The sequence below is a fragment of the Mobula birostris genome, chromosome 9 (assembly GCF_030028105.1).
Source record: "Mobula birostris isolate sMobBir1 chromosome 9, sMobBir1.hap1, whole genome shotgun sequence".
Lineage (NCBI taxonomy): Eukaryota > Metazoa > Chordata > Chondrichthyes > Myliobatiformes > Myliobatidae > Mobula > Mobula birostris.
In genome coordinates this window covers 27,552,586-27,577,089 of record NC_092378.1, presented here as the reverse complement: position 1 = coordinate 27,577,089, position 24,504 = coordinate 27,552,586, and positions in this window count along the sequence as shown.

Below are 24,504 nucleotides of genomic sequence, written 5' to 3'. Positions count from 1 at the left end.
AGTAGGGAGAAAATATCTGGTTAGCAATTATGTTGAGAACTAGGCTGTGAGCAGATGAAAAGGGGCATCAGTCTAGTAAAGAGGGAATCTGAGATTAGCCTGACAGGTAAAGCAGAGGTCAATAGGTTCTTGTCTAGTGAGGGCATCAAAAGATATGGGGAGAAGGCAGGAGAATAGGGTTGAGATGGAAAATAAATAAACGACAATCAAATGGTGGAGCAGATGCGATGGGCCAAATGGCCTAACTCTTATGGTCCATAACCTGGTCTTCCACCGGTTCTCAATAGAAGGGAGACGGTGAAGATAATGAATGGAATAGAATTTGATGAGGGGCTGGTACCAGAAAGCCTGGCTATGTTACAGTCTCCTGGTCCTAGTCCAGACAGAATGCATCCAAAGCTGCTGAGCGAAATGGGGAAATGGTGTAATGCGGTGGAAATTGCAACGGCACAAAGAGCTGAGCCTCTGAGCATAGAGGCCTGGCTGTGACTGATGTGAACCCTGGTTCTGTCTGTGGGCAGTTTGCATGTTCACCCCATGGCCACGTGGATATGATTTTCTTCCATATCCCAAAGACATGCTGATCAGTAGGTTAACTGGCCACTAGTGCTGAAAAGGTATTGCTTGATAGTCCAACAGTGGGCCAAATGGCCTACTTGTATGACAGAGGAAATATGAAAGTAATGGGCTGAATTGAGCTACAATTTAGGTGGACTGCAGTTTATTCACTCTCCAGTGTTCAGCATGTCTTTGACTTTTGTGTTTCTACAGTTGGAAATATGCTGAAGATCAAACACGGGCATTTCCGATCTCCAGCTCAGATACTGCTCCATCTGTAGCTGGATGAATGCCTGGATGCATTTAATTAATTTGCATACGTTTTATGAATAGAACATAGAAGAGTACAGCATAAGAATAGGCCTTTTAGCATACCATGTTGTGCTGAACCAACTGAATTAGTAATCAAATGGCTAACTGAATTAGTAATCAAATGGCTAACTGAACTAATCTCTTCTGCCTACACAATGTCCATATCTTCCATTTTCCTCACATTCATGTGCCTATCTAAATGTCCCTTAAAAGCCCCGAATGCATCTGCCTCTACCACCATCCCAGGTAGCACATTCCAGGCACCTACCGTTCTCTGTGTAAAATACTTGCACCTCACAGCTCCTTTAAAATGATCTCTTCTCACCTTTAATGCATGCCCTCCAGTATTAGATATTTCAACCCTGGGAAAAAGATACTGTCTGTCTCCTCTATCTGTGCCTCTCATCATCTTTTACAACTCTGTCAAATCTCCCTTCAGCCTCCGCTGCTCCAGCAAAAGCAACCTAGGTTTGTCGAAGCTGTCGTTATAGTACATGCCCTCTAATCCAGACAGTATCCTGGTAAACGTCTTGACATACTTCCTATAATGGGGCAACCAAAACTGTATGCAATACTCCTGACACAACCTAACTACAGTTTTATAAAGCTGCAACATAACTTCCTGACCTTTGAACTCAATAAAGGCAAGCATATGCCTTCTTAACCACCCTATCAACCTGTGTAGCCACTTTCAAAGGGCTATAAATTTGGACCCCAAGACCCCTCTGCTCACCAACAGTGTTAAGGATCTTGCCCTGAACACTATTTCTTTATATTTGACCTACCTGGGTGCAACACTTCACACTCCATCTGCCATTTATCTGCCCATATTTGCAACTGATCTATATCCTGCTGTATTCTTTGCCAGTCCTCTATGCCATCCACAACACCACCAATCTTTGTATCACCTGCAAATTTACTAACCCCACCCATTTTTAACCAAGTCATTTATATACATCACAAACAGCAGAGATCCCAGTACATCACTAATCACAAATCTCCAGCTAGAATAAGTCCCTTCAACCACCAACCTCTGCCTTCTGTGTCTAAGCCAAATGGCCAACTCACCATGGAACCCATGCATCTTAATCTTCTGGATGAGCCTCCCATGAGGGATTTTGTCAAACGCCTTACTAAAATCCATGTAGACAACATCCACAGCTGTATTTTCATCAATCACCTTCATTTCCATGTCAAAAAACTCAATCAAGTTAGTAAGACATGACTTGCCCTGCACAAAGCCATGCTGGCTCTGCCTAATTAGGCTATGGTTTTCTAAATGCTCTTAAATCCTATTGCTAAATATTCTGTCCGATAACTTCCCCACCATGGACAAGGGGCTCACCGGTCTATAGATTTCAGGATTATCCCTTGTTCCTTCTTGAACAATGGAACAACATTAGCTACTCACCGGTTTGATGACATCTATTATTTCCTAAATTAAATTACATTTAGAAGTAAAATTTGGGGTGTATGGGTGTCCTGGGAGGGGTAGCACCTCGGGTGTAGGGGCTTGTCGTGTCCTTTTCGAAGCAGCTCTCTCACCTTTGGACCCCACTGGGCATTCAGCTCTCACCTGTGGCTCCAAATAGCTGTTTGCCTGAGACCGTGGCCACACCCTGGTACACCACTTCAAAAGGCGAGCTAAATCAGGTGAGAGTTGCCAGCAGACAGGCGTACTCCAGTGAGATAGGTACATGCCTATCCTGGCATGCAAAGTGGGCTCCGGCAGAGTGAATGGATGATATCTACAGTGCGATCCAACGGCCAGGAAGGTGGTACTGCAACTCCCCACGGAAGCGAGGGGCTTGATAAGGCACAGAAGATGTCATGGTCATTCACTGCAACCAAGGAAAATCCTAGTTTGTGACATCTGTTCATATTACTGGACCTGGACTTCTCAGGTCTAGAGAATGGGTCTGCCCCAGTGCAACAGCCTTTCCACTTTAAAAGCAGGGGTGCAGCAGTAGCCGGAGTGCACCCGAAACATCTTTAAGAAAATGCCGAAATAAACAAGCTAATTAATCAGGTGCCGCCCAGAAGCCAGTCTTCATTAGAGGAACTGAGGTGGAGAGGGTCAATAACTTTAAATTCTTCGGCATTAAGGATCAATGTTTCTGTCTCTGAGAAATGTCAGAGGATCTGTCCTGGGACCAGCACGTAACTGTCATTACAAAGAAAGCACGGCAGTGCCTATACTTTATTAGAAGTTTGTGTAGATTCAACATGTCACCTTGATTCTGACAGCCCTGTCTTTTCAGCCTGTCGGGGCTGGCGTTGAAAATTGACCAAACAATGGAACAGCTAAAGGCTCCAGCGCCCTGGAAAAAGGAGTGAACATCACGTAGAGCAAGTGAAATCAGCAATCGCCCCTGATCTGGGCCGATATTTACGTGCTGGGCGGCACCTAATTAATTAGCTTGTTTATTTCGGCTTTTTTTCTTAAAGATGTGCTGGGTGCACTCCAGCTAGCACTGCACCCCTGTTTAAAAGTGCCCCCGCACAGCTTTTCTGTCACCATCGGGCATAATAGACAACCACCACCAGAAATAAAGTTTATATTTTGTTCATTACTTAAGAGCATTTAAGCACTTTTTAAATATCAAAGATATTCCTAACAGTGAAAAATGCCATTGATAGCAGCAAGGTTTCAACAGCCATCGAGGAAATACCGGGGATGGAGCCTCAGATTCCAACCCCTCAGGCTGCGCCACCATTCATAGCTACTCAGCCTCATGGAACAGCCACAAAGGGGCCTTGAGCATGAACTCCCAGCAGTCGTGGCAATAAATAAGTGCAGCAATGGAATTAGCACAGAGGCATGAGCGAGCAGAAAATCAAAGAAATAGATTGACCACAATTGGGTCAAATCTTGCAATCCTTTCTAAATACACAGAGAAGCTAGAAAACTGGAAAGTGCAAATATGATTGCCTTGTTTAAAAAGGCAATTAAAGGCACACCTGGCGACTACATTCTCATCAATTTAACCGTGGTGGTAAGGAATTTTATAGGAACTATAATTAGGTGAAAAACTTGATATGCACTTGACAAAGTTGGATTTAATAAAAAGGAACTAATAAGCACAGATGTGACAATGGAAACTCCTGATTTGCCTAACCTGATTAAAGTTTTAATGAGGTACCAGGGAAGGTGGAAGAAAATGCACTTGAGGTCACCTGTATGGATTTTCACAAACCATTTTACAGCGTTCTACCTAAAAGATGATTAGCAAAATTGAGGACCCCAGAACAAATGAAACAGTGGCAGGATAGACCAAAGAAAACTTGCTTTAGAAGCAGAGTTTATTTGGAATCTATATAAAACTTATGGAGCATGATAACATCAAGATGCACCACCCAGCAACCCCCTATTTATCCCTAGCATAATCACGGGACAACTTACATTGACCAATTAACCTACAAACCAGTACATCCTTAGACTGTGGGAGGAATCTGGAGCACCCGGAAAAAACACACGTGGTCAATCAGCCTCCTTACAGATGACATTGGGAATTGAACTCTGAACTCTGACACCCTGAGCTGCAATAGCATTGCACTAACCACTACGTTAGGGCTGGTGTTGAAATAAGGAGAAGGATTGGGATTACTAAATGTTTGTTCGAGCATTTGAACACGATACTAAAGAATGACACAATTTCTATGGGTATGAAACTCAAAGTGTTGCAGCACTACATTCATTCAAAACGTTCAGAGGTATGTTTATTATCAAAGCATGTATCCATATACAACTCCGAAATTTGTCTTCTCCAGATAGCCACGAAACAAAGAAAGAACATGAAAGCATTTCTAAGAGAAACATCAAACCCCACCCCGTACAAAAAAAGAACAGCATCCCGATCATCAAGCCCTCAAAACCCACTCACCTGGCACAAAACAGAACAGGAACATCGGTCCCCAAAAAACAACCCCCCCCACACAAAAATCTAACAGAACATGGAAAAGGAACAGGTGATAAAGAAAACACAGAATATAAAAACCAATATCTGAAAAAGTCCACAGTCCATAAATACAATTGTCCAATCCATGACCATAAACTCAGAACCACGACACCTGCCTACGATATCACCGACATTCATCGAAAGAGGGGGACAACACACGAGACAGCGAGCCACGCTAAAAAATGGAAACGAATGTCGGACAACATCAAAGCCAAATGAGGGATGACTCGAAGTTGCAGAAATGTGGTTTTTGGGAAGAATGATGAAAATATCATGGAATGACAGAGCAGCAGTGTTGCAAAAAGCCAGAATAAGAAGAGATCTGATATCACCAATCAAGAAACAGCGGCTGGAATTTCTGGGACATGTACTGAGGCACGAGAAGCCGGAGCATCTTGCAGTGAAGGGAAAAAGTAATAGAAGAAAAAGTTGCGGTTGACAGCTCGTGACATTGATGAGTTACATCAAGGGATGGACAGGCAAAAGTTTTGAAGAGTTTATTAGAACTTCTCAGATTAAACACAGATGGAAGAGCATGATTACCCACGTTGTACGACACAGTACGTAATGATGATGGTATAACATTACAGAGTATCCACTTCTGCTCAGTTCATTCTAGGAAGGATGCAAAGTTCCTGTTAAGGATGCAGAAGGGTTCACTAGAATAGTTATAGAAATGAACAATTTCAGCAACAAGGCTAGAATGGAGAAGCTAAGGTTCTTTTCCCCCCAGAGCAACGGAGGCTGAAAGCAAACTTGATGGAGATGGATGAGGTCATGATAGGTTAACTTGGGGTAAACAGTAAATGACTGAAATTCAAAATACTCTGCTTCAGAGTTGTGTGTGTAGTGGGCCAGAGTCTGAATTGTTCCTGGCCCTTGGTGCTGTACAGAGGACAAACAACCGCTTCCAAATTGGCAGATGCTGACCATTATCCTTGGCAATCTAAGTGACAAGGATGAAAATACAGTAAATGATGAGCATTTATCAGGAGGAAGGTAACTTTGCTCACTAATAGTAAACCTAAGTTTCACCCTAACCTTAAAAGTAAGCAACTATTTCTTACGGTTTTGCATCAAGAAAACCAAGACTTTTTTTCATTGATACTTTATAAGCATTAATGTTGTTTGAATGATGGTAAATAATGACAGCAATTTACTTACAAACTGCATCTTGACCTGTGTGTAATTGCATCATTATTAGCACCAATCTGCAGTTGCTATATAAATTTCTGTGAAACTTATGATTGGTAATAAAATATGCACATGCTCTACATTAAACCCTGTCTGAAGTAAAAGCCTATTATAAATATCTGCAACTCCTTTTATTAAAATAGAAGGTAATACAAAAAGTGCTTTCAAAATTAGCTACGTCACAGCTTTCCTGTCACAAAACAAATTAGCTCATCTGTTATGCATAGGTATATTTGAATATGGTTTTAAAAACTTGTTAATGATTGGTATTTTATCAAAAAAGTGCAATCTAAACCCTATATTTGATTTTGTAAATTAATAACTAGGCATTACAGTTATATAACATTGTATTTGTTTCTGACAGTTATAATTTATTTTTTCCTATTCAAATCTCCAAGGTAATGACCATAAGACATAGGAGCATAATTAGGCAATTTAGCCTATCGAGTCTGCTCCGCCATTCCATCATGGCTGATTTATTATCCCTCTCAACCCCATTTTCCTGCCTTCTCCCTGTACCCTTTGATGCCCTGTCTAATCAAGAACATATCAACAACCACTTTAAATATACACAGTGACTCGACTTCCACAGCTGTCTGTGGCAATGATTCACCACCCTCTGGCTGAAGAAATTCCTTCTCCTCTCCATTCTAAATGGACACCTCTCTATTCTGAGGCTGTGCCCTCTCATCTGAGACTCCCCCACTCTAGGAAACATCCTCTCCACATCCTCTCTGTCTAGGCATTTCAATACTCGATAGTTTTCGATGAGATTTTCTCTCATTATTCTAAACTCCAGCAAGTACAGGCCCAGAGCCATCAGGCACTCCTCATAAGTTAACCCTTTCATTCTCACAATCTCCTCTGAATCCTCTCCAATGCCAGCACTCCTTTTAGATAAGGGGTGTAAAACTGCTCACAATACTCCATGTGCGATCTGACTAATGCCTTATAAAGACTCAGCATCAAAGTTCAAAGTAAATTTATTATCAAGGTACAGTACAGATATATCACCATATACTACCCTGAGATTCTTTTTCTTGTGGGCATACTCAATAAATCCATAATAAAATATTAACCATAATAGAAGCAATGGAAGACCGTAACAACTTGGGGGTTCAACAAATGTGACAACAAACTGTGTGAATACAAAAAGAAAGGAATAATAATGATAATAAGTAAATAAGTAATAAGTATCAAGAACATGAGATGAAGAGTCCTTGAAAGTGAGTCCATAGGTTGTGGGAACATTTCGATAATGGGGCTAGTGAAGTTGAGTGAAGTTAATTCCTCTAGTTCAAGAGCCTATTGGCTGAGGGGTAATAACTGTTCCTGAACCTGGTGGTGTGAGTCCTGAGGCCCTTGTACCTTCTCCCTGATGGCAGCAGCGAGAAGAGAGCATTTTCTGGGTGGTGGAGGTCCTTGATGATGGATGCAGTTCTCCTGTGACATTGTTTCATGTAGATGTGCTCAATGGTTGGGAGGGCTTTACCTGTGATGGTTTTTGTTATCACAAATTTTTTTTCAATCTTTAAGATAATGTCTTTTGTAAGTGTTGTTACTTCAATGTACTCGTGTTATTTCTTTTGTATAATATAACAATAAAAAGATTTAAAAAGAAAGAAAATCATCAATTCCTTCATCTAAATCACTGACATACTATATGAAAATAAGCGGTCCCAAAACCAACCCCTACGGAACATCATTAGTTACCAGTAGCCAAGCAAAAAAGGCCTCCTTTATTCCCACTCTTTGCCTTCCTGCCAGTCAGCCAATCTTCTATGCGTCTGTCCTGTAATATCATGGGCTCTTATCTTGCCTCATGTCAAAGGCCTTCTGAAAATCCAAGTAAACAACATTCACTGACTCTCCTTTGTCTATACCGCTTGTTAATTCCTCAGAGAATCCCAACATTTTTCTGGCAAGATTTCCCCTTAAGGAAACTATGCTGACTTTGACCTATTTTACCTTGTGCCTCCAAGTACCCCAAAATCTCTTCCGTAATAATTAACTACAACATCTTCCCAACCACAGAGGTCAGGCTAACTGGCCTATAATTTCCTTTCATCTGCCTCCCCCCCTTCTTAAAGAATGGAATTACATTTGCACTTTTCCAGTCCTCCAGACCCACGCATTATGATCACTGCCTCCTAAGGGTTCCTTGACTTTAAGTTCCCTAATCAAATCTGGTTCATGATACTACATCCAATCCAAAAGCCATCTTGTAGGCATCGTACAAATTTCCTCATTTGGAATTCAGCACCAACCTGATTTGCCCAATCTAACTGCATATTGAAATCCCCATGACTATTGTAACATTAACCTCTCTATATGCCTTTTCTGTCTCTGATTGTAATTTGTTCTCCACACCCTAGATACTACTCAAAGACCTATATATACGCTTGCAGTTTCTAACCATCTACACAAGGATTCTACACCTTCCGATCCTCTGTCACCACTTTCTGAAGGTTTGATTTCATTTTTTACCAACACAGCCACACCATCTCCTCTGCCTATCTGCCATGCTTTCAATATAAGGTGTATCCTTGGATGTTAAGCTCCCAACTATGATCTTTCAGCCACATCTCAGTGATGCCCACAACATCATACCTGCCAATATCTAAATGCGCTGACAGATCACCTACGTTATTCGATATACTGTGTGCATTCAAATATAATAGCTTCAATCCAGTATTCATCACCCTTTTCGATTTCCCCCCTATGTCAACCCAACCCATTGACTACAAATTTGCCCCATCAACTGCCTGTCCTTCCTCACAATTTCAATACAAACTGCACTTGTAAACCAATGTAGGATTCTCAACCCTACCACTCTAGTTTTCAGCCCTCTGTCAAATTAGTTTAAACCCTCCCCAAAAACTCGAGCAAACCTGCCCAGAAGGATATTGGTCCCCCTTAGTTCAGCTGTAAACCATCCTTCTTTGTACAGGTCATACCTCCCCTATAAGTGATTTCAATGATCCAAAAATCTTAAACCCTGCCCTCTACACCAACATCTCAGCCACACATTCAGCTGCCAGATCTTACCCTCAGTATCACATAGCACAGTCAGCAATCCAGAGGTTACTGCCCTTGTGGTTCTGCTTTCCAGCTTTCTACCTAACTCCCTATATTCTGTCTTTGTCACTTTTCCTAGTTATGTCGTTGGTACCAATATGTACTACGACTCCCAGCTGTTCACCCTCCCCCTTTAGACTGCTGTGGACCTGATCCGAGACATTCCTGACATTGACAACTAGGAGGCAAAATACCATCCAGCTTTCTTTATCATGCCCAAAGAATCTCCTATCTGCTCCTCCGACTATTGAATCCCTAATCTTCTGCACTGCTCTTCACCCCACTTCCTTTCTGAACCACAGATCCAGACCTGGTCACTGTGGCTTTGTCCTGGTGGGTTGCCTACCCTCACAACTGTATCCAAAGTGGAATTCCTGTTACTGAGAGGAACAGCCACAGGGGTACTCTGCACCAGCTGCATATTTCGTTTCACTCTCCTGATAGTCACCCAGCTACCTGCCTCCTGCAACTTAGGGGCGTCTACTTCCCTGTAGTTCCTATCTCATCACCTCCTCATTCTGCTGAATGGGGCAAAGATCATTCAGATGCTGCTCCAGTTCCTTAACAAGGTCTCTGAGGAACAGCAGCTCAACGCACTCTGTGCAGATGTAGATGTAGATGAGATTGGAGGTCTCCCAGAGTTCCCATATCTCATGCAAAGTACATACCACTGATCCTGGATCCATTCTCAACACACCAACTGTGTACTAGTAGACAAAGAAAGAGAAATAGCACTTACAAGAAATTTACTTAAGCCATCATCTGTTCTTACCAATGCGTGACCACTCTAACCAAGGCCCACTCACATAATGGCTGCTCTGCTTACACCTCACTCCCAGTGAGACTTGTTTTTAAATGACACCCACTCTCTCACTTGCTGCTTCAAAGTATAATTACAGGTCAGGATTATAAGCAATTAGGTTAAATGTATGATACAAATGCAGATTGTTGTTGTTATTGGGATGTACATTTTAATATAAATCATTCAAAAAGATTAGGGTATTCCTTCCTTCACTGCAATATGCATTTCTTTTTAATGGTTGTGAGATTTTTTCCTCCACTGCGTATTCTACGCCACATCTTGGATATGCTGAATAAGGAATTTCCTCCGTAACCCTCATTTTGACTTTGTACAATAGAGCAAAGAGGACAATAATCTCTGAAGTGAATGAAGGGAAAAATCAAGAGAGATTTTTGTAAAGTGTCACAAAAACTCAAGATCTTCCCCTGTATATCGACTAAAACAGAACTCAAAGCTGCTGGCCGCTCCCTACCCAGATATTTTTATCAGATGCTCAGCTGGTTCTCAAGTTATTCATCTTCATATCAATTCCCCAGAGAACATATTTCTGGCCAGTGACATGCAGGACAATAGTGCTGATACACAGCCCCTACAGAGGCTGTAGGATGATAAAAACAAGTTAAGAGCTAAACAAATGAAAATTCAAGACATAGTAAAAGAGATACAGTGTATATTGGGAGGCCAGAGATACGAACAGTAGAAAGGACGTGAAAAGGGATTTAGGAGGAGAAAAATTTAAGATGTAAGGTTTTTTTTTCTCAGAGATACAGATTTAGTGGCACAGAGTGAGATTGGATGAGAGACAGAGTAGGGATAGATGTAGTTTACGAAGGTAGAGAGAGCACTAGTAGAACAAAGAGAGTGAAAGGTCAGAATAAAGAGTGTGGAGGCCAAAGGGACAAATTAGGGAATAGCTGGAGGCTCAGACAGGTAAAAAAGATATCATGGAACGGAAGAAAATATTCAGTGGAAAAAAGCAATTGCTCAAATTAAATTTGGAGGAAAATGTAACAAATTAATTGTCTTGCATGTGCAGTACTGGTTGTGTGGAATAATGACACTAGGAGAAGCAGACAGCTGGCTGCATGAGATCTACTGGAATGCGTCACAGCACAGTCAATTTTAGAAGTACGGCCTGCAGCTGCAAGGGTAATTCACATGTCACTACAGTATGGATAGAAAAGAATCCAGCAAACCACTCAGCATTTAGTAAACTCTTCTAACATTTGAAAGTGCTGTCAAAGGGCATCTCATGTTTCAAAATGTAAAAGGATTCAATGCATTAATGGCTGCCCAATAGTTTAGTACTTGCAAGTGCCTACAGTTTCAAAGTATTAGACAATAGACAATAGGTGCAGCAGTAGGCCATTCGGCCCTTCGAGCCAGCACTGCCATTCACTGTGATCATGGCTGATCATCCACAATCAGTATCCAGTTCCTGCCCTATTTCTTGATTCTATTATAAGATAAATTATGTACAGTATATTGTCAATGTGCTGTTTTTTCTAAATAAAGAAACAAAAAGTACTGGGAATACTCAGTATGTTAAACCGCATCTGCGGAGAGAGAAAAAGAGTTAACCATTGGAACAATGATCTTCAATCAGAACTTCATCAAATGTTGTCTGGATTGGGGAGCATGCCTTATGAGAATAGGTCTCCTTGGAGCGACAGCAGATGAGAGGTGACCTGATAGAGGTGTATAGATGGTGAGAGGCATTGATCGTGTTTGCAGCCAGAGGTTTTATCCCAGGGCTGAAATGACTAATACGAGGGGGCATAGTTTTAAGGTGCTCGGAAGCAGGTACAAGGGGGATGTCAGAGGTAAGCTTTTCACACAGAAAAGCTTGAAAGTGAGTTTATTCTTACACTCTTAAGTTGCAGTCCAGTTGTCCATAAGCCCATAGAATATATGTTGAGAATTAGGCTCTTCAGCTCATCAAGCCTGCTCTGCCAATCAATCGGAGCTGTTTATTTTCTCAACCCCATTCTCCTGCTTTCTTCCCATAACCCTTATGAATCAAGAACTATCTGTAACATCAAAACATTACACTAACTCAAGAGCCAAGAGTTGCGAGTTTTAAGGTTGTTCTTTACTTTAAGCGAGGCGTGCACTCACATGGTAGCTTCCTGACGTATGCATTTCACGCATTTTTACATATAACCATAATGAATTATCTAAACAACAAAGAATACTTAATCAAATAATATATTTTTGAGATTACTCAAATATTACTGAAGTATTGAATACACAACACTATCAACCTCTGCCTTGGACTCCTCAGTCCTCCTAGGCAACAAATTCATCGCCCACTTGTCTTTATGCCAACGTAGCCAGCATAGCGCTCTGAATGGAGCTCTACTCTCATTATTCAACACCTGCAAATCTTATCTACTTCTTCCTTTCCTCATACGACCTACTCGGACATTTATTTAATGGTTCCCTCTACCTTCATTTATTTTCTTTCAGAGTTATTGTAGTATTCAATGTAAGGTCCCCTGTAGTGTTCTGATTAAATTTTTATTTTACCAACTTCCTTTGGTGAATAATTAAAAAAATGGTTCCTCACAGTTTTTAGTGCAATTTAAATATATAATCAAGAAAGATTACTTTAAAATACTATTGTGCATAAACTGGACATAAGCTAACAACTATCTGCAAGAGTAAAACACACAAAATGCTGGAGGTACTCAGCAGGTCAAGCATAGAAACATAGAAAATAGGTGCAGGAGTAGGCCATTCGGCCCTTTGAGCCTGCACCACCATTCAGTATGATCATGGCTGATCATCCAACTCAGAACACTGTACCTGCCTTCTCTCCATACCCCCTGATCCCTTTAGCCACAAGGGCCATATCTAACTCCCTCTTAAATATAGCCAATGAACTGGCCTCAACTGTTTCCTGTGGCAGAGAATTCCACAGATTCACCACTCTCTGTGCGAAGAAGCTTATCCTCATCTCGGTCCTAAAAGGCCTCAGACTGTGACCCCTCGTTCTGGACTTCCCCAACATTGGGAACAATCTTCCTACATCTAGCCTGTCCAATTCCTTTAAAATTTTATACATTTCAATCAGATCCCCCCTCAATCTTCTAAATTCCAGAGAGCACAAGCCTAGTCAATCTAGCCTTTCATCATATGAAAGTCCTGCCATCCCAGGAATCAATCTGGTGAACCTTCTTTGTACTCCCTCTATGGCAAGAATGTCTTTCCTCAGATTAGGGGACCAAAACTGCACACAATACTCCAGGTGTGGTCTCACCAAGGCCTTGTACAACTGCAGTAGTACCTCCCTGCTCCTGTACTCGAATCCTCTTGCTGTGAATGCCAGAATACCATTCGCCTTTTTCACCGCCTGCTGTACCTGCATGCCCACTTTCAATGACTGGTGTACAATGACACCCAGGTCTCGTTTCACCTCCCCTTTTCCTAATTGGCCACCATTCAGATAATAATCTGAATAAGCATCTATGGAAATGAACAAACTGTCGATATTTTGGCCCAAGACCCTTCAACAGGACTGGAAAGGAAGTGAGAAGAAGCCAGAATAAATTGGTGGCGAGGAAGAAGTACAGACTAGAAGGTGATAGGTGAATCCAGGTGGGTGGGACGATGAAGTAAGAAGTAGGGAGGTGATAGGTGGGACAGGTTAAGGGGCTGGAGAAGAAGGAATCTGTTAGGAGAGGAGAGTGGACCATGGGAGAAAGGGAAAAGGAGGAACACTAAAGAAAGAGATGATCGACTGATGAGGAGAAGAGTTAAGGAGGTCAGGGTGGAGGTCAGGGTGGAAGGGGAGGGGAAAAATTACCAGAAGGAGAAATTGTTGTTCATGTCATCAGGTAGGAGGCTACCTAGACAGAATATGAGGTGTTGGTCCTCCATCTTGAGAGTGGCCTCATTGGGACAGAAGAGGAGGCCATGGACTGACATTTTGAAATGGTAATGGGGATAGGAATTAAAATGGTTGGCCACTGGGAAATTCTGCATTTTGAGAATGGAGCGGAGGTACTTGACAAAGCAGTCCCCCAGTTTACCTCGGGTCTCAGCAATGTGGAGGAGATGGCATCAGGAGTACTGGATATGATAGGTGACCCCAGCAACTTTCCAGGTGAAGTGTTGCCTCACCTGGTAGGATTGTTTGGGGCTCTGAATGGAGGTGAGAGAGGAGGAGAATGGGCAAAAGCAGCATTTCTGTTGTTTGCAGGGATATGTGCCAGAAGGGAGATTGATGGGAAGGAATGAATGAACAAGGGAATCATTGGAGGGACCAATCCCGGTGAAAAGCAAATAGAGGCAGTGAGCTTTATTATTCCTTCTTATGTCAATATAGGGCATTTTCCCAACCAGATATTTCACTCAATCTTTGACTCCCAGGCCATTGACAGGTTGAGCGACTCAGAGGCACAAGTTGGAGGCAGGAGCCCAGAATCTGCACAGAACAGCCACCATTGTTGTCTTGTTGCAGATCTGTATGATAAATTGAAACTTGCCTCAAAGTGACCCTCCAGAAATTCTTCCTGCTGAGGGAATCCGTCCTGGTGAAGTAAATCAAGCCCCGCTCACAACCAGCTCTGCCCTCAACATTTCCCTTATTTTGGAGGTACGGTACTGTCAGTCCTGCAAAACCCTGTACAGGTAGCTGGCAAACATCAGCCTCCATATTTCAGGCCTGAGTACAAAATTATTTTTCAGCAGCAGCTTAAATCAGATATATCCTTACAGGATTCTCAGGCATCACAATCAGATGATAATTCAACCATGTGTAAAGTACTTTGGATACCTTAAAGATGTGAAAGATGCTACATAAATGGAATATAGCACAGCAGTTAGTACAACGGTATTACAGGACCGGCAATCACAAATCGGAATTCAATTCCTGCCGCTGATTGAGAGGAGTTTGTTCATTCCCTTGGTGATTGTGTAGATTTCCTCCACAAGCTCCAGTTTTCTCTCACATTCCAAAGGCACCATCAGAGTCAGTGAGTTGTAGATGTACTATTTTGGCACCAGAAGCATGGCAACACTTGCAGGCTGCCCAGCACAATACTTGCTGATTTAATTTGGCGCAAACAACACCATTCACTGTATGTTTCGATGTTGAATATACATGTGACAAATAACATTAACTGGATCAGTAAATTTGCAGATGACACCAAGATTGGGGGTGTAGTGGACAGTGAAGAAGGTTATCATGGCTTGCAGAGGGATCTGCATCAGCTGGAAAAATGGGCTGAAAAATGGCAGATGGAATTTAATACAGACAAGTGTTAGGTTTTGCACTTTGGTAGGACCAACCAGTGTAGGTCTTACACAGTGAATGGTAGGGCACTGAAGAATGTGGTAGAATAAAGGGATCTGGGAATAATTTGTTGAAAGTGGTGTCACAGGTACAGTGGTGATAGAAAATTTGTGCACCCTGTAGAATTTTCTTTATTTCTCCATAAATATGACTTAAAATGCCATCACATCTTCACATAAATCCTAAAACTAGATTAAGAGAACACAACTAAATAAATAACACAAAAACATTATACTTGTGCATTTATTTATTGAGGAAAATGATCCAATATTACATGTGTTTGTTGGAAAAAGTATGTGAACCTCTGGGGTAATGCCTTCTACAAAAGCTATTTGGAGTCAGATGTTCCAATCAATGAGATGAGATTGGAGGTGTGCGCTGTAGAGGTGCCCTGCCCTATAAAAACACATACAAGGTCAGGTCACTGACAGAGCCTGCTCTTCTCAAGAAAGATCTGTTTATGTGTACCATGTCTAAATCAAAATTCTTTTGGAGGACCTTAGAAGGAGAATTGTAGAGATGCAAGAAGCTGGAAAAGGCTACAAGAGCATTTTTAAAGACCTGAGTGTTCATCAGTCCACAGTGAGAGAAATTGTCTACAAATGGAGGAAACTCAGTACTGTTGCTACTCTCCCTAGGAGTGGGCATCCTGCAAAGATCACACCAAGAGCACAATGTGTAATGGCTGAAGGAGGTAGAAAAGAACCCAAGGATAACAGCAAAAGACCTGAAGATATCTCTACGACTTGCAAAAGTCTCTGTTCATGTGTCCACTATAAGAAAGCCACTAAACAAGAATGGTGTTCATGGAAGGACACCACAGAGAAAACCACTGCTCTCCAAAAATAACATTGCTGCACATTTCAAGTTCGCAAAAGACCACTTGGTTGTTCTTCAATGTTTCTTGGACAATGCTCTGTGTGACAGATGAGACAAAAGTTGAACTTTTTGGCAGAATGCACATTGCTATGTTTGGAGGGAAAAGGGCACTGCACACAAACACGAAAACCTCATCCCAACTGTGAAGCATGGTGGAAGGAGCATCATGGTTTGGGGCTGCTTTGCTGCCTCAGGGCCTGAACAGCTTGCAGTCATTCAGGGAACAATGAATTCAAAATTGTATCAAGACATTTTACAGGAGAATGTCAAGGTAGCAGTCCACCACCCGAAACTTAATAGAAGTTCCATAATGCAACAAGACAATGATCCAAAAGACAAGAGTAGATCAACAACAGAATGGTTTAAAAAGAAGAAAGTTTGTGTTTTGGAATGGCTGAGTCAAAGTCCTGACCCTAATCCTATACAAGTGTTGTGGAAGGATCTGAAGCAAGCCGTTCATGGAAGGAAACCGAACAATGTCCCAGAGTTTTGTAAGGAGGAGTGGCCGAACATTCCTCCAAGCCAATGTGCAGAACTGTTCAACAGTTTCCAGAAATGTTTGGTTGAAGTTATTGCTGTGCCAGGGGGTCACACTAGTTACTGAAAGCACAGGTTCATATACTTCTTCTAACAAGTACGTGTAATATTGGATCATTTTTCTCAATAAATAAATTAACAAGTATAATTTTTCTGTTATTTATTTAATTGGGTTCTCTTTATCTGGTTTTAGGACTTATGTGAAGACCTGATCACTGATTAGGTCATATTTATGCAGAAAGAAAGCTTTTGGCATATTGGCCTTCATAAATCAATGTATTAAGTACAGGAAATGGGATGTTATGTTGAAGTTGTATAAGACGTTGGTGAAGCCTAATTTGGAGTATTGTGTGTAGTTTTGGTCATCCACCTAGACGAAATTTTAAATAAGGTAGAAAGGGTACAGAGAAAACTTGCAAAGATGTGGCTGGGTCTGGAGCACCTGAGTTATTAGGAGAAATTGAATAAGTTAGGACTCTATTCTTCAGAACGTAGAAGATTGAGAGGTGATTTGATAGAGATGTACAAAATTATGAGAGGTATAGATAGGGTCAATGCAAGCAGGCTTTTTCCACTGAGGTTGTGTAGGACTATAACCAGAAGTCATGGGTTAAGGGTGAAAGGTGTAAAGTTTAAGGGGAACATGAGGGGAGACTTCTTCACTCAGAGGGTCGTTAGTGTGGACTGAGTTGCCAGTGCAAGTGGTGCATGCGAGCTCGATTTCGTTTGCACATCTCTATGACTCTAAATAAAACTAATCTCTGATTTCTTTGTTCTTCAAGGGTGCAGGATGACAAAATCCTTTCTTTGATCTGTTCTTGAATCTTGTAGACTTGCAAGTGAAAACCTTTCAGTTAGTCCGTGCAAGCCTGAAGATGCACGTTAGAAGGTAACTTGATGTAGACAGCCTTTTACACTTAAGTGAAAGTTGCCTGAAGAACTATGTGAGGTGATGCTGCCTATTAGCAGAACTCCCATGTACTGAAATGAATCACCATTTAAGACAGATTCCCCTTGTAACTCTCAATCACTACATTTAAAATCACCTCTTCAACACTGCAGAGCTATAACACTACACTTGGTGACAAATGCACCCCATTGTCCAAAGTGATGAGCTGAATACAATAGTACCCCAGTAAATCTGTCAACACTACATAGTTATTCAAAGAGAACTATTCTTCCCCGAGAAATGCCAGAAACTGACATTCCGAGATGATCCCTTACTATGCCTATATAACACATCATTGATGAAGGCTTTGACTCAGATGTCTTCATCAGTGAAGCATTGGCTAGCATTGCAAGAGACATTGTCCAAGTGTCAGTTCTGGGCACTTCTGAAAGTGTTGCAGCCCCTTCCTTTCGTGGATCACAGTGATATTGACAACCCCATGAAATTACCTAATGAAAAAACTAAGCTGAATCTTGTTTAAGCAGTATGTTGCTGTTAACTGATCTTTGATCATTGTGAACTGCAACTTAACCAAGCTGAAACAGAAAGGTCCACCCTCTTTTAACAAAGTGTTTTAAAGTCTGCGAGGTGCATTGACAGTGCCATTCATTAATTTTTTTTGTTGTTGATGTTACTCTGTTTGTACTGGGGCTGTGTGCGCTCTTTATTAACCTCCACCTCAGCACAGTTCCCCAAGAGCAGCTATGTCACTGCTGTCTGAATCACGTGACCTTTTTTAACGGGTGACAGATTTGTGTTAATGGAAGATGCCCTGGGCCCCTCTCTCTCTCCCTTTTAACAAGAGGACATTGAATCCTAGGAATATGCAAATACTGGCTTCGGAGAACACAAGAGAAGCTGTGCATTTGCAATGCAAATACCGATGTGAGATGTCTGTTTTTATCATTGCTCACAGTTCTTCCACTGCATTTATCCAATTGCATAGAAGAGTAAAATACAATGCAGACTCATCTGGAAAGCAGGGACTGTTAATGCCATGTAATTACAAGCAGCCAGGAGTAGTCCCAAAGAGCAACTCAAGATGCCGATCTTAATGAAAAACTAATAGTGCAGGCCTAGGGTGGTTAAACAAGCACACAACTCAATAATGTAGTGGTGTATTAGAAATAAAGGCAAGTTTTCTTTATTGAACAAAATACTTTCAACAATGTTTCTTAAACACCTTTATATACTTAGAAATTAATGGAAACATACATTATTTCAACAGCTAAATGGGAAAGAATAAATGTGCTGTCATGTAGGGGATTATTCTGCTTATGTCTGAAAAAATGTTGCGAGAGGTAGGCAAAAAGGGAATTTTGTTGTTGATTTAGATCTAGCATTATTGTGCACTCAAATCTTTTTCATAAAATTGAACTGCAACATGGCTCTGTTTTAGCATGTGTAGCCTCACCACTTTATGGACCTCAGGGCTAGAAACAGATGCTTTATATCCATAATTGCTCTTCTTTTTTTAAGGATTTTAGTTCCACTAAGTTGATTTGAGGTTTACAGCATGTATAATTAATGTCTGCTTTGCAGCAGAGAGTGACCTTATTTTTCTTTAAAAGCTGATCTCTCTCTCAGCTCCCCCTTTCTGGGTCATGTCTCTCCTCCCTAGGTTCGACAGGATGCATCTGCAAACTGTAGGCCCAGATGGCAGAGTGCGGCTTGATACCCCTAAAGGCACCCCACTTGCTGAGGAGAGGGTTGTACCTCCTTCCCTGGAGTCCAGTGTTAATTCTGTGCTGGGACTGCTTGCATACAAAGTGGCAAGGCTATGGCGGAAATTTTTGGTGATAATTCCTCTAAGCCATCAACATGCTTTTCTCGTACTACAACCTATCTCTTGCTCTGTTTATAAACAGTAATCATTGAACCAATAGATTTAATTATTATTTTATTGCGTAGAATAATTTGAAAGAATTGACTGTCACGTTTGCCAGCTGAATACGAACAGGGGGCAGTAGCAATTAATGAGAGGGAGCACAGAACTGAGATTACTGACATCACTGTAGTGCACAAACATATACGGTGGTCTCCAGTCAATTGGGCCGTCCATTAATCAGGGCAGCTGCCTTATTTGGGACAACTCTTAAAGAACTAAAACCAATCAGGAAATAGCTGGGATTCCCTTCATTTATTTGGGACAATATGCTGCTTAATTGTCACAGGAGACTGTTGCTGAACAGTTTCTAACCTGCGTCAGTTGGGTGCACTCACGTGGTCATTAGACACTATACTGTGCTTAGAGTGAACAGTTTTTTAAATAACATCTGTTGTGTGTGTATTTGTTTTCAAAAATCAGTGATTTTTGTCACTGATAGTTGGCGAGAAATAAGCAGTAAGACAATTCAGAACTGTTTTGCTCACTGTGGTTTCAAACATTTGGGGTTGGTGATGCCAGAAACTGCTGTAAGTAAAAATGAAATGATTTCACTACTTCAACAAGATAGGAACTATGAAGAATTTGGAGGTATCGACAATCATCTTGAATGTCACAATGAAAATGAAGATTTAGGGGATGAAATTGTCAAAAGTATTGTATGAAGGCAGTCCGTTATCTGCACAAGGTGTCTCTGCTTATTTTATTCATTTACAGTCAATCAAAAGAACACAGCAGTGTACACTGGATGAATTCCTCCATCAATAACTATTAAAAACACAGAGTTTTATAGCATTCCAGTAGTACTGGTAGTGTTCTAATTTGTTCTGTATTTCTTTTAAATACATAATTTGTTACTCAGTTAAATGGTAGTTTGTCTTTTTTATAGCTTTTTAACTAGTTCCATGAAATTGGCTAATTGGAGCAACCACTTAATTGGGCCAAAATGTATCAATCCCAATGCGTCCCAATTAACCAGAATTCAATGTGTCACTTACCTCATACACAAAGGAAGCAAAGTAATTTCATTTGAATATCAATGTAGCTGCTGATCTGCATTCAGTGAACTACCAGTGGGGCACCACAAATTGTAATCTGAGTAGAGTTCACCCAAACACCACAAGTATACATGGTTAACAATCAGGTGCAGGAACTCTGAATGAATTGCTTCCTCCAAGTGCTCAGTGAACCTAACAGCACTATCCTCATCATATTGACTACTTCAATTGTATGAGTTGTCCCAGAATTTTCTTTATTGCTTTTCTAACTTGCTAATAATTCATTCAGAAAAGTTGATCAGTGCTTGTGGGAGTGGTCATTGTTGGAGTGGGGCAGTGTTAGAGTGATCAGGTGTTGGCTTAACAGGCTTGGACATGCACAGACACAGGCTCTAAATAAGTATCCAGTAAGATTTTTTTTTCTGCTCATGCATAGCTAGTGTGGTGAGAATGGGTCCAGAATTAGTGGTATGTTCTTTGTGTGTTATGTGAGAACTTTGGGAGATCTCCAGTCTCCCTGAGAACTACATCTGCATGAAGTGCACTGAGACTGTGTTAAGCAACTGGAGTTACAGCTAATGATCTTTGGCTCATATGGAAGAATGAGGAGCTGATAGGAGCTACAGGGAGGTAATCACCGTAAATTGCAAGAGGCATGTATCTGGGTGACTGTTTGAAGAGGGAATTGGCAGTCAGTGCAGAGAATCTCTGTGGTCAATAATAAGTACACTGCTTTGGATACTGTTGGCGGTGGGGGGGGGGGCACAGAGGAACAACCTACCAAAGAGAAGCTGCAGTGAGCAAGTCACTGGCACTGAGTCTGGATCTGTGGCTCAGAAGAGAAGGGGGAAAAGAAGCGAGCTGTTGTGAGAGGGAACAGAAAGGAGGGCCTGTGGATGAGAACGAGATCTCCAGATGGTTTTTTGCCTCAGGAATACCTCAGATCACGTCTACAGCATTCTTAAATGGGAGCGTGAACAGCCAGAGGCCATGGTCCACATTGGTACCAATGACATGGGTAGGAGCAGTGACAATGTCCTGCAAAGTGAGTTCAGGGAGTTAAGTGCTTGTAAGGCCAGAAATAGGAAGATCATGCAGTTTAATTCATGGCTAAGGAGATGGTGCAAGCGGAACAGCTTCAGACTTTTGGATCATTGGGCTCTCTTCCAGGGAAAGTGGCAACTGTGCAGAAGGGACGGTTTGCACCTGAACTAGAAGGGAATTAATATCCTAGCGGGAAAGTTTGCTCGTACTTCAGAAGGATAGAGTTGCAGAAAGATAGGGACCAGAGCAGCAGGACAGATAGTGGGGTGTTTGGCGGGGAAAGAGGTTCTCAAGCCTACATACAATATCAGGAATTGAAAGGTTGGCATGGTGGGACTAATATTCTGAGCAGTGTATATTTCAATGCAAGAAATACTGTAGGAAAGGCAGGTGAGGTTAGAGCATGGATCAGTGCATGAATTTTGACATTATAGCCATTAGTGAAACTGGATTGCAGGAGGGGCAGGACTGGCAGCTCAGTACCCTGTGGTTCCATTGTTTTAGACGTGATAGAGCGGGGGGGGGGGATTAAAGGGGGAGGGGTGGCATTACTCAATCAGGACAAGGAGGCTTTATAGGTAGAACAGAGGAATACGAGAGGTATGATTACATTAATGATATTATATTATAGACCACCCAACAGTCTGTGGGATTTAGAGGAACAAATTTGTGGAGATCACATACAAGAAACACACGATTGTAATAGTAGGTGATTTTAACTTTCCATATATTCACTGGTACTTCCATACTGTAAAAGAGCTGGATAGGAAAGAGTTTGTCAAATGTGTTCAGGAAAGTTTCCTTAATCAGTACGTAGAAGACCCAACCAGAGAGAGTGAGATACTAGATCTCCTTTTAGGAAATGAGACAGGGCAGGTGACAGAAGCTTGTGTAGGAGAACGTTGTGAATCAAGTGATCATAATGGTATTAGTTTCAAGGTAATTATGCTTGAGATTCTAAGTTAGAGAAAGGCCAATTTGGATGGTATCGGAAAGGACCTGGTAAGTGTGGATTGAAATAGATTGTTTTCTGGCAAAAGTGTGCTTGATAAATGGGAGACCTTCAAAAGTGAAATTTTGAGAATACTGGATTTGTGTGTTCCTGTCAGAATAAAAGGCAAGGATAGCAGGTTTAGGGAACCTTGTTTTCAAGAAAAGGAGGCGCATAGCAGGTATTGGGAGACCTGAACAAATGACGTACTTAAGGAGCATAAGAAATGCTAGAGAACACTGAAGAATGAAGTAAGGAGGGCTAAAAGAAAACAGGAGGCTGCTCTAGCAGACGAGGTGAAAGAGAATCCCAAGAGATATATTGAGCACAAAAATAGCAAGGGACAAAATTGGTCCTCTGGATGCTCAGAATGGTCATCTATGCATGAAGCCTCAAGAGATGGGGGAGATCTTAAATGTGTTCTATGCATCTGTATTCACTCAGGAGATGGACAACCAAGTCCATAGATGTGTGGAAATACAGCAGTGAGGTCATAGACCCTGTGCATATTACAGAGGAGGAGGTGTTTGCTCTCTTGAGGCAAATTAGGATCGATGACTCTCCAAGGCCTGACAAGGTGTTCCCTCAGATTCCATGGGAGGCAAGTGCAGAAATTGTAGGGGGACTGGCAGAGATATTTAAAACATCCTTAGCCACAGGTGAGGTGCCAGCAGATTGGGGAATAGCTAATGTTGTTCTGTTGTTTAAGAAAGGCTCTAAGAATAAGCCAGGAAATCTTAGGCAGGTGAGCCTGACACCAGTAGAGGGAAAATTATTGCAAAGTATTCAAAGAAACTCAATATGTAAGTATTTGGATAGACAGGGACTGATTAGGACAGTCAACAGCTTGTCATATGAGGAGCATTTGATGGCTCTGGGCCTGTAATCATTAGAATTCAGAAGAATGAGGGGTGACCTCAATGAAGCCTATCAAATGGTGAAAGGCCTTAATAGAGTGGATGTGGAGAGGATGCTTCCTATGGTGGGAGAGTCTAAGACCAGAGCACACAGAATAGAGGGGTGTCCTTTTAGAATGAAGATGAGGAGGAATTTCTTAAGCCAGTGAATGGTGAATCTGAGGAATTCTTTGCTACAGGGAGCTGTGGAAGTCAAGTCTTTATGTATATTTAAGGCAGAGGTTGATAGATTCTTGATTGGTTTGGGCATGAAGAGATACAAGAGAAGACAGAAGATTGAGGCTGAGAGGAAAATTGGATCAGCCATGGTGAAATGGCAGAGCACTCTCGATGGGCCAAATGGTCAACATGGCTTTGAGCATGGAAGTTATGTCTAATGTTATAAAGTATTTCGAGGAAGTTAACAGGAAAGTGGATGAAGGCAAGGCAGTGAATGGGACTTTAGCAAGGTCTTTGACAAAGTCCTACATGATAAGTTGGTCAAGAAGGTTCAGTCGCTTAACATTCAAGATAAGGTTGTAAACGGGATTAGACATTGGCTTCGTGGAAGAGTGGTAGTAGATGGTTGCCTCTCTGACTAGAGGCCTGTGTCTAGTGGTGTGCCACAGGGATTAATGCTGGGTCTGTTACTGTTTTCCATCTATATCAATGATCTGTATGATAATGTGGTGAAGTGGATCAGCAAATTTGTGGCTAACACCAGACTGGGGGTGTAGTGGACAGAGAGGAAGACTATCAAATCTTGCAGTGGGATCTAGACCAGCTGGAAAAGTGGTAGATAGAATTTAATACAGAGAAATGTGAGGTGTTGCACTTTGGGAGGACCAACCAGGGTCGGCTTTACACAGTGTATGGTAGATTACTGAAGATTGTGGTGGAACAAAAGAAATCGGGAATAGAGGTTGATAATTCATCAAAAGTGGTGTCATAGGTAGGTAGGGTCACAAAGAAAGCATATGGCAGATTGGTCTTCAAAAATCAAAGTATTGAGTACAGGAGTTGGGATATTATGTTGAAATTGTATAAGACATTATGTGGCCTAACTTAGAGTAATGTGTGCACTGTTGGTCACCTGTCTACAGAAGAGATGTAAATAAGATTG